This window comes from Megalops cyprinoides, chromosome 24, assembly GCF_013368585.1.
Source record: "Megalops cyprinoides isolate fMegCyp1 chromosome 24, fMegCyp1.pri, whole genome shotgun sequence".
Taxonomy (NCBI): Eukaryota; Metazoa; Chordata; class Actinopteri; order Elopiformes; family Megalopidae; genus Megalops; species Megalops cyprinoides.
In genome coordinates this window covers 1680290-1692530 of record NC_050606.1, presented here as the reverse complement: position 1 = coordinate 1692530, position 12241 = coordinate 1680290, and positions in this window count along the sequence as shown.

Here is a 12241-nt window from a genome sequence, read left to right as displayed (position 1 = left end):
ACCGTAACTCAATTCTGAGAAAGACAAATAAGGCATGTAAGTCATCTTCCAAGCCACTCTACCAGATAAGTTAATCAGAGGGAAATTCATGCCTGTCCTTCACAGGAATTAATCAGAATACTCTGATTGCTGTGTACACAGTCGTATTAGCTGTGTTGCCTTTCTTGGCACATGCAACCAGTATAACCAAGGCAAGGTCCATTGTCTGCAGTACTGTGTGTAAACAGTACATTTCCTTCATTTAGCAGATGCACTTATCTCGAGTGACTTCCAGCGTAATACACCACAAGTGCATCCACCCAAGTTATAGCAACAGAGCCAGTCAGCACAGGATAATCAGGAGCGCTGAAGCTGGGTGCCTGTACTCTCCATCGTAAGCCATGCGCTCTCCAGAGAACTTCTGTTTCAGGTGAACAGCGAATAAGCCAGTGCAGCATAAGAGCTGCAACGTGAAACCAGCACAGCGCAAATATCTGTAACATGAAATCAACGCGGTGCAGAAGCTGTAATGTGAAACCAGCACAATGGGAGAGTTGCAACATGGAACCGGTGGAAGTCTGTTTTATGCCCGTTTGTTTACGGGGGCTTTCACACTAGTGCTTTTGGTGCGGACCCGAGTCTACTTGAGCCGTTAGTTCGGTTCGTTTTGTTGTTTTGTTGAACGCTGTTTTCCAAACTCAGGTGCGCTCCAGGGACCGTACCAAAATCCTCTAGAGAACGGGGGTCTGGGGTACGATTCACCTGAACTCCAGTGCGGTTCACATTCGGTGTGAAAACTCTCTGATCTAAAACCAGGATGTAAACGCTATTGATGACGTGCAATTTGTTATTTGCTTGTTGCATCTAAAAGCTATTCAGGAAATAATTGCAGGTAGCCACACTGTTCGCTCATCTTGAGAGTATGTGTCTATGCTTTGCAAGCAAAGCTGCAAATTGCCGCCCGTCTCCGCAAAAACCTCCTTGTCTGAGCAGCTCGCATCACTCACAGACAGCGGGACGCATTTAGGGCATAGTGAAAATGCCGAACACGGTTATTTTCGGTGCTGGCAAAAAGATGAATAAGAAAACTAGTGTGGCTTTCCATTTTGCCTCCCTTTTGCGTCGTTGCCTAGCGACATTGGTAAATAAAAGCCGCACGTTCCTTACGTGTTGATGACGTAAACGGACCAGGGTTCGCAACCACAAAATGTAATGTGAAAGGAGACGAGCGGGGGCAGGGGGAGTGGGAAATAATCGCACTCGAGTTTTGACTAGCAAAACGGACCAAGTGTGAAAACAGCCTACAAGTACACACATTTTCTTATCAACCGTAAGTAAACATGGCTGTGGCGGCAACATAAGGCAGCGTGGCACAGGTTCACTGCTGTTTTCACTACAGCACAAAGATAAAAAATAGATCACCTCGGCTCGCCTCAGTCAAGGCTGACTTGAGGATTCATGTCCCGCTGCTCTTCAGAAATAAAAGGGAAATGTCTTCGGCCCAGGCCCTACAGCGTGTACCTGGTGAATAGGCTCTTTGGGGGACTCTGTGCCTGAGGCAAATAACAAGGTAAACGGAGTGTTCAGTAGCCTGCAGTGATTTTATCTGCTCTGGTCACAGATCCTGTAACACACAGAGAGCTTTCCTGCTGGAAAAGGGGAGAGGCATTCTGGGAACAGTGACTTCCTGTTAATATGCCTAATATGTTAATAATCTGTTTCAAGTATGATCTGTGAGGCTGAATCGTTTATGTTGTTTTATTTGCAGCTGCTATCGTCGCTGTGTATTTATCCAGTCACTCGCAGCCTTGTGATTTCTGGATGTTTTGTTCTGAAAAGTTTTCATTTCTCTGTTTTAGTCTGATTACCATGTTTTAATGATATTGTCATCTCAGAAATATGACAAGATTTTTTTTCCCCCCATGATAAATCAGGCATCACACAGCAGCTGTTTCCTGTGGAGGGACAGTGGCAGAAAAACAAAGAGAACGGAAAGAGAATAATGACACATTTTCCAATATAGCGAATTGATATTTTTATTTCTTGTCCTTGAATCTGAATGAAGCCACTGCATGTGAGGAAATGGAGAGGTCTGTAGGCAGTGTAACAAGTTCAGAGTTTATTTTATGAGAGAGGTGATATTCTGCCAATGTGAATGTTTATGAAGCCGTGAGCGAGGGGGAGGGGGGGGGGGGGGGAGCTCAGACTGTGATTTCTCTCTCGCTCTTGCTCTCTTTCTCCCTCTTTCAGTCTCCCTCTGATCTCTTTCCATATTTCTGATCTCTCTATCTTTGCTCTCTGTCTCTCTCTCTCTCTCTCTGCTCTCTCTCTCTTTGATGTCTGTCTTTCTCACCTTCTCTGATCTGTTTTTTTTTCTCTTTCTTCCTGATCTCTCTGTCTGCTCTCTCTTGCTGATCTTTTGAATTACTCTTTTTCTGATCTCTCTGATTTGTCTCACAATTCAATTCAAAATGGTTTATGCCTACGATATATATGATATGCTATGATATATCTGTAATGTATGTATTCTGTGCATATTGCCAAAGCTTACAGTAATAAAAGTAGCAATCAACAGTTAAGCGGAGGAACGTATGGGTAAATTGGGTAAATCTGAGGTGAAAGAGACAGAAGCATAGAAACAGAATGGAAATTCAACAATCACAGTGATATCAATTTAAAAGTGACAGTGAATCTTATTCTGCCGGGTATAATAGGAGCATTAATACCAACAGCAACGATGACCGATTTGCCTCTGTTGGCTTTCACAGTCACTGTCCCTCGGGGTTTCTGAGCTGGCTGCATTCTGCACTGCCCACAGCTGCTCCCAGGAGATTCATCTTTTCAGATTGGCAATGTTTGGAAAATTGGGTATATATAGATGGATAGACAGATATACCGCTATTCATATTACTTCTGTAGATATAAAAAAAATAATTCTCATATTCTCAAATTGCTCTTTCTCTCTCTCTCTTTCCCACTCTCTCTCTCTTTCTCCTTCTCTCTCTCTCTCTCCCCCTCCCCCTCTCTCTCTCTCGCAGACATTACACACATGCAGCTGAGTCCATACCCTGGACGATGACAATGACGTCGTCTCCCTAGAGTCATGATAAGAGATCCATTAGTCCCTCACAGAAGGGACCCCCAGGCCTTCAAATGCTGTGAGCTAATCGTGCCCTTTGTCAGGAGCCGTGATGTGCAGTCGGCAAGGTCGCGGGTTCGATTCCCTCAGGTGGGAGTTACTTTGGCGACTCGCGACACTCGAGACTGATGGCTGTCTGGGACAGAGTGCTGTGTGCACCGGTCTGTGAGTGACAGGGATGCTGCTGCCAGATCTATGATAACAGTTTAATTAAGTACATTTTGTGTTGTTAGCTAATCACACTTCAGGTCTGGAGTCTTTACGATGCGGTTAGACAGTTCACAGACAGCTATGAGAATTTCACATCCAGCAAAGCATTCTGTCTTTTTTATTGGCCCACCAGTCATGCTGTCAAACATAAGTCAGCACATCCTCCCATCCTGACCTCTTTTCTCATGGTAGCTTGCTGCCTTATGAGACTTATGAAGTGTGTCAGTGACTGTTTTAATCCGTAAATAAAACTGATATGTTTGTTGTTGAAAAAACCTGAAAGGCCTTTTCTTTGTACACTGCAGGGGGTTGTTTGTGTTCAGATGGAACAGGTGACGGGGAAGCAGGTAGCGTTATATAGCTTAATGAAGTACGGTCTCATCGATGCAGGTGTAGTACCCCCCCCCGTTGCTGTCCCGGCACTCATTCTGACAGATGAGCCCTCAGCAGCCTGCAGCTCTGAATTATGATATGCCAGTGAGCGATCGAGAAATTATTCAACAGTGTGGCTCCAAGCAAAATAAAATCAATGATCCAGTCTGTGTAATGTCTCAAACAGCTATATGATAATCTACCATCTGAATCAAGAGCACCATATTTAATGAAATGGGGTCTGCTTTCATTTGGCCGCTGAAAACAGCGCCGCGCCCATGTGCAAACATAGGATTCTAGCTTTCAGGCATCAGCTGAAGCAATCGGTTCGACATAAATTCCTGATCTCACATACTGTACTCAACAAACTGACTGTGAAGTTTTAAAAACTGGGTACAATGATTTATTTGCATTGATAAGCTTATTCCATACTTATTTGCATGAATCTCTATGAACCAGGATTCATTGGATGGACGAATCCACAAATCCACAGAGACCTGGATAACCAGACTGTTTATCTGTTTTTTTTTTTGCTTTACTTTTGAATTTACAGGACAGTTCTCGTCGGTCATCACAGCTCTTACTTTATCTCCTAACAAATGGACGGAATTCACATGTAAGATAAAAAAACCACGAGGTCTGAGAAACCTGAGTTTGTGAGAAACAGTGTGTAAGCAGCCATTTTCAGGCTGTGGGGCTTTTTTTCTCGCTAAGGAGAGCCATTTGCCAGGATCCTCCTGACCGGTGCACTCTCTGCTATGCCCGAGTGGTTATGTTCCCTGCAGATGTCTGTCAAAATGTTGTCGTGGCGATTCACTGCCATGCGTGTCATTTCAGAGGCGAGGCTTCGGCGGCACTCCTGTACCGCACTCCTCCACTCAGAGCCTCCAATCAGCCACAGGGGCGGAGCCTCTCCAAGCGTGAAATACACACACACCGGCACACACACACACACACACACACGCACACGCACTCACACACACACATAACCACACACACAGACACACACACTCACACCCACGCACACACACACGCACCCGCACGCACTCACACCCACACATAACCACACACACAGACACACACACACTACCACACACACAGACACACACACAGACAGACACACACACACACCCGCACACAGATGACAGGATGGCACAGTGTGAGATATGGCCGTGAAAAGGGCCTGTCTCTCACCTGCGTGTGACAGACAGCACACGGTGCACGCGCGATTGCTCCTGCCGATCTCTCCAGCACGGAGCAAACGAACATCAGTTCCTCCTCAGTGGCCTCCCGCCACAAACGCCACTCATCGTCCCGCTCCCCTCAGCCATGTCACCGCGGCGAGCAGAAAGAGAGGGAGAGAGATTCCTATCAACAGATGATGTCATTCAGACCTGACATTCAGACTCCATTACAATTAGTGTCTGTTCTTACGTCTTCCCGTGCTCTGATTGGATGAGCAAGTGACATTTTGATGATGTCACATGGACTTCTCCTGACCTGTTGTCTGTGATTCAACAAGCCCCTCACCAAGAGAAAATCAACTAGATGGGCTATCATTTCCTGAATAAACTTAATTCTCGCTGAAATTCCTGCCACAAAATTTGGTAAAAAGCGCTTTACAGGTACATTGATTAGGCCTCAAGCTGTTTCCTATTCCCCTTCTCTCCTCAGATAGGAAAGAAAATAACTCGTCCAGAAGAGAAATGTGGGGCTCCCCGGTATCTCAGCCGTTAAGGCATTCACTTTGATCTCATGCTGAGCTCTACAGCCCGGGTTTGAGCGCAGCTATGTCACTGGTCCAAAGTGACAAAGAGCCCACAGTGGCTGTGTTCTGCCAGGTGTAGGTGTGGGTAGGTGGGCTGGTCTCGTCGCTCTCAGTCACCCTGTGATTCGTTAGGTACCTATGAGCCGCTTGGATGATGTCAGCAGGCCGACGCCCATCCTCCAATGGGTGCCCACTCTTCTGTAATGTGCTCTGTAGCTTGCAGGGCAAAAGAAGTAGGTGGTTACATCTGGGGGAGTCAGACTGACAAAGAGCGAGTCCAAAGTGTGTCTAACAAAGACAGGATCCAGAACACAGCTAACCACGTCCGAGCATGCACCAGCACCTTCCACAGTGCTGAGATAACCATGCTATACTATGTAAAGGAAGTACTGTCTGTAAATGAAGTACAACATATCTTGCGATGAGATTACACAAGGGGAAGGTGAGCTATTTAATTAGTGCTCAGTCACACAGGAGTAATACTGTGAACGTGGTGTGTGCGTATATGTATTTTTAGATTATCTTTAATCATCCTCACGCAGTAATTCAGCCGGGTACAGCCATCCGACTCCGTATCTCAGGTTCCCTCCCACACTGAAGTCAAACGATTGTGCTGTATTCAGTGGCAATATTTTCATTTTCTCAGTAAAGTGCGATGAAAGCAAACAGAGGTTGAACTGTGGGTGAGAGGACTCCAAGCACAGAGCCTTCAAAGGCTGATCAAATAGACCTGAGAGCTTGTCTGTGCATTGTATGCGTGTGCATTGATCTCAGACTGCCGTTTCACCCTGGGTCTTTCTGTCTCCCTTATCTCCTCGTACTCCTCCTGCAGTTTCTCGTGCTGTTATGAGCTATGAGGCAGACAGTAATTAGTAAACAGCTTGCATCATTTTCATGCATCGCGTTAATCACAGACATGTGGTCATTCCCGCCGCTGTGTGGGATTCTGCAGGTTTAAGTGTTAAGGCCTTCGACAGTCATGCTTAAGTGCGTCTTTCCCCCTCTGTGATCCTAGCCGCTCTCTGAGAAAATTCCTCAGTAACCTTGCGCGTCTGTGCTTTGATCAGGACGTGTCTCTCAGAGGCCGGCGACACTGCTTCGGTGCTGGGGAACATGAAAGGGAGGGTTGCCTTTGCCTCCGCCCTCTTCGCCGCGGCGTGCGGAGTGCCCTGGCGGCTCGCAAGGGAAGCAGAGGATCCGCAGGCGCGTGAGAGGTGACGCACTGAGAGTCACCCGAGAGTTTATAGGAGCTGGATGGCTGCCTTGTCCTTGGAGGTCACGGCCCGGGGAACCCCTTATTCCTGTGCTTGCTCACAATCACACGGGTCACAGAGCTGACCTCCCTCCGTAATTTAACCCCCCCCTGCTGTGGACGTGACGGGAATGTTTGCGTTGCCCCCGGTAACCAATCCCCTACCCCCCTGTAGTGGCTGAATGAGTCAGGCCTGGCCTTGGTGCAGTCAAGGCTCCTTATTCACCTATAATTTATCTGTAATGTAAAGGCAAACGCAATTGCCCACAAGAACCTGCTTCCTGCATGTGCTATGTAAGTAAGGTAAGAATGAACGGTAAAAAAAACAGTAAAAAAAAGAATATAGCAGCCAATGGAATAGCAGGCAGAGGCAGTGCCATTGTCTCATCAGCCAATGGGGGAGCAGACAGCGACAGTGCCATTGTTTCATCAACCAATGGGGGAGCAGGCAGAGGCAGTGCCATTGTCTCAGAGATAATCTGTTTAACTGTCTGTGTAGGAATTCCACGGTCCCCCAATTAAAGTTACATTTTAACCCCCTGCGCCCCCGGTTAGGGTCCAGGCACCCCGCTGTTCTAAACACGTCAGTCTCCTCTCCCCATTGTCCCGTTGGGCGCCTCAGATAAGCGGAACAATGCTAACCGTTTTCGGAAGCATGGGGTGGGGGTAGAGTACTCAGGAGACAAACGGGGGGGGATGATAGCTGGGCTGTATCAGACCACGTCTTCAGAAACCCCAAATGCCTTCTGAGAACAGAGCTAACTACACTACCTTAGCAATCACTCTTTAACCATGAGGGAGCTGTCTGGCAATCGCGCACACACACACACACACACACACACACAGGCTCACATGCACCTGAGAACAGAGCTAACTGCACTACCCTGAAAATTACTGTCTAAACATCAGGGAGCTGTCTGTCATTCACATACACATACATGCACACACACAGGCTCTCACACACACACACACAGAGCAGTCTCACTGCAGCCTTTGGCAGGAAGGCCTGGTAATTGGCCATGCTGTGGTGTAGGGCTAACCCAGTGCTGTCTGGAGCTTCCGTTATGAGCGTTAGGGCTTTCAGTAACACTGCAGCTGAGCCTTAATTAAAACCAGCCGCCCTGACACCCCGCCCCCCCCCCCAAGGCCGGACGGCAATCAATGCCGGATCCTTCACATAATGACCGTGCCGTTCTCAACGCGCCGCTCTGGTCAGGTCACCTTCACCAGCCTCTCAGCACGCCGCTGTCACCTGTCCTCTCTGATATGGGGTGCCCCGATACCCCGGCCATCCCCACATTTTCCAAATTGGGGCGCTGGGACGCAGCAGTCCTCACTGGCAGGAGATGCCGGCCCTCCTCTGGCTTTCCTCCGTTGGGTTCCCGTTCCAGGTGCCGGTCAGCTGGGCCATGTTTGCTGCAGAACAGATACAGGGCCTGCAATGAAGGGGGCAAACGGAAGGGTGCTGGGGGCGGGCGGCTCGGGGGGGTGGGGGTTGGTCTCTCAGGTGCCGGGGAGCAGTCACACTGCTGTTCTTAGCCTTTCAACTCCCCTGTGCCTTCACCAACACTCCTCTTCCTCTCCCTGTTCCTGCAGGGCTCACTCCACACCGGGATGCACAGGGTGGCTGTCTTCAAACACCCAGGTAGCTGCCTGCATGCGGTTCAATTCATTACAGCATCTGCATCACTTTCACTGGGAACGGGCGTCACGCTCACAGTCTGAACGCTAACAACAAATACACAGCGTGCAAAAAAGGTCTCAGCAAGCAACAGCAGTGTGCTTTTTATGCTTTATCATATTAATATTAATGCTAGTACACTCCACTCCTTTGCGGTGCTATGTATTGGCCGTCCTCTTTGAAACATAATGAAAACCTTGAAATGAAATCACAGCAGCGAGCTGCCATCCAAGCAATGCTGGCTTATACTGAATTATATGCAACAGTGTCATCATCTCTGCGGAGGTTCTTTTTTATTTTTTTATATAGAACAAACAAAGAAAAAAGTAAATAAATAATGGCAATGTCCTTGTGATGCGCACTGTGATGCAGCCCGAGTTGCAAAGGGTCCATTAGTCCCCGACAGCCGGGTCCTTTGGGAGGTGCGTCGCGGGCCCGTGCAGGGCTTAAAGGATTGTGGTGTCTAGTGCGTGCCTGACCCGGGTTAGGCCAGAGTTAATTACCGGCGGCTGAACAGTTAGCCCAGCTGCCCCTCGGGGGCCCGTCCGCCGGACACGAGAATGAAGACAGCATCTTGGACCAGTCACACATCCAGGTCACAGCTAAAAACAACCCCTTTCAGGTTTTTTTCTGTTTTTTATCCTCTTCTCTTTCTCAGGACAAAATCGATCATTTCCACAGTGGCTGGAGGTCACATTGGCTTTTCTTTTGAGCGTGCTCCTGGTAGTGGCCTCTTTCTTTCTCTCCTTCTCTCTCTCCCTCTCTCTCCCTCTCTCTCTCCCTCTCTCTCTCTCTCTCTCTCTCTCTCTCTCTCTCCCTCCCTCTCTCTCTCTCTCTCTCCCTCTCTCTCTCTCTCTCTCTCTCTCTCTCTCTCCCTCCCTAACTCTCCCTCTCTCTCTCCCAGTCTCTCTGTCTCTCTCTCTGTCTCTCTCTCTCTCTCTCTCTCCCTCTCGCTCTCTCTCTCTCTCTCTGTCTCTCTCTCCTTCTCTCTCTCTCCCTCCCTAACTCTCCCTCTCTCTCTCCCAGTCTCTCTGTCTCTCTCTCTCCCTCTCTGTCTCTCTCTCTCTCTCTCTCCCTCTCTCTCCCTCCCTCTCTCTCTCTCTCTCTCTCTCTCTCTCTCTCTCCCTCCCTAACTCTCCCTCTCTCTCTCTCTCTCTCTCTCTCTCCCTCCCTAACTCTCCCTCTCTCTCTCTCTCTCTCTCTCTCTCTCTCTCTCTCTCTCTCTCTCTCTCTCTCTCTCTCTCTCTCTCTCTCCTACCTGTGTCTTTCTTCCTCCCTTCCTTTAGTGACCCTCTCTCTTTTGATTAGGGGGAAACGCAGGGTGGCTGACAGTAAATCGCTTCATCCCGTGGGGTCACTTGCTGGCCTTTCGCACACACGAGACGGGCTATTTCTGAGGAGTTGGCCGAGGAAGCTGTTAAGGTTGTGGATAGGGGATTAAAGAGCTGGGATCTGTGCATGCCTGGAAGGACACATACTGATTCCACAATAAAGGGAGGGCGTTAAACCTTTTTATTTTTTTTTCTTTCCTTATTTCTTTATTTAATTTTCATTATTGCATTTTTCAGATAAAAAAAAAAAAACCCGCACCTCTGGGCTTTGATATCACAGGCGCACTCCTGCCGTCAGAGGTCACTGCCAGAGAGTGAGAGGCTGATGATTTAATAGCGGAAAGCAGAACCCCTTTATTAGCAGAAAGAACATCTCACACATCCGCAGCGTCCTCGGCCTCAGCGTGGGGAAGCCTGCCACGCCGGCGCTTTCTGCAGGAGCGCGGCCCAGAGTCTCGCCCCGAGCTGTCTCTCAGTAATCCCTCAGCCGAGCGCAAGGTCGCCGGATCAAAGCCACAACCCTGGATTCTTATTAAATTATTATTTGAAAACCGAGTCAGCCGCACGGCCAGCAGGAAGCACGTTGCGCTGTGTGTGAAGCACAGGGCACCTGCAGCCGCAGGTACACAGGGGGGAGCAGGATAATATCAGCCTGTGACGGGCGGGAAAATAAGACCGGATCGCCAGGAAGGAAAACAGCTGGTTTCTGAGTCACAACGGCTTGTCATGTGATTTTTGTTTGACGCCTGACCGCCTTGTTGTTTTATGACGTCATCAAACCGTAAACCGTCTTCGGTGATGTCAGAGAAAGACAATTTGTTGAGTTGTTTTATTTGGACTGGAATGGAAAATGGCATTGTGCTCTGCGTCGGAAGAAAGGTTTATTTACTATTTACTCTCCCAAACACTTCAGAGGCAGAGGAAATAACTTTAGAGAAAAAGGGCTTCTGACCTTGACACCTGCTCACAGTTCCTGGGCAGAACTTATCAGTCGGCTGGGGTCAATTTGTACTGCTGTACGAGCCTGAAATGGACTAAGATGGTTTTCCACAGGGCTCGCCTTGCAGAATTGAAGCACCTGCGATGAGGTTGGTTTGACCGCTGTTTGCGGTAGCTCTCCCTCTTATCTCGTATTATTTCGCTAAACGCAATGTGACAAATTCAACTTGGGTGCGTGTCTAATTCACCCCCCCCCATCCTCGCCGTTGCCCCGGAGACATGCCCCGCCACTCTCACACTGTGACTGAGACCGCCGCTCTGTCTGAAGATTCGGGCAGGGCCTGGCGATTACCCCGGCGCCCGCTGAGTGCGTTCACTGCAATTCGCCCGCAGTCAGCGGATCGGAATGGAGCCAGGCGGGGAGGGCGACTCAGCGGACACGCTCATAAACCCGCGGCGTCAGCCGCTTATGCAAATGAGGCTGCAACGGACCCCTTTCACATGGCTGCAGTGCCGCAAAATGCCAGCACACACACACCACACTCCACGGATCACACAGCGTCTGCCTTCCTGGACCAGGTGCCACAGACCTTCCTGGCTTTGTCTTTGCTGGCAGAAGGCAGAAGCTCTCACCATTAGTGCTTCCGAGTGCTGTGTATATCGCGCTTCAAAGCAGTGAAGAATCCTCTGAAATATTCACACCCATCCACAACGCGTTGGATTAGAACAGAAGCTTGTATGGATAAGTGCCATGACAGGAGTTTAAGGCCGTCTCTGACCCCACCTGAAACCCCCCCTTACAGTCCCTCTGGTGTTTGTGTTTTTATGTGCATTAGGCTGGCACAGTGGGGGTGCGGATATGATTTACACATTACAATAACCTACAAATTCAAAGAACTGAAGTTGGCCTCTTAGTAATCCACAGAGCAGGCAGCCGGATTCAGACTCACCGCAACACGCTTAGCCTTTAACGCTGAGAGAGGAAGTCAGGCAAGCGGCTTACTTTTCAAAAGTCACTCACAGCATTTTGCGTTGATTTTAGTGCTCACAGTCTCAGTGTGGTGTAAGCGTCAAAAACAACAGCCTTGCTTAAACTCATCACTGAAGAGCTCAGATAGTGACCTGACCTTTGGCTGCAGTAGAGAATGACCTTGTCCAATGGACGCCTTGCTTGACTGAGATAACGGTACGTGTACAGGTTCAACGAGCTGATTGGCTCGTCAGCGCCTGCTAATCATGTGACTGCCACCAAGGAATTATTTTTTCGGATTGCTGTGACCCCTGCTTAGGTTTGCCACTAACATCAGGAGCGTGCTGTATAGCAGTGATTGCAAGCCATTGAAATCAGCAGTTCCATTACAGCCAGGTGGTAAAATCGCACTGATGGGGGGGGGGCAGGCTGACCATGGCAGTCGCTCACACACATTAAAATGCCGGTTTACACACCTCCATCCCGATTTACACACAGCGCACAGAACAAACTCTTCCCCGTGTTCCCTGAGTCACGAGCGTCAGCACGCAGGAGCAGCCGTTAATCCGGGGGAAAGTGGGGCGGGCTGACTCTGGCATG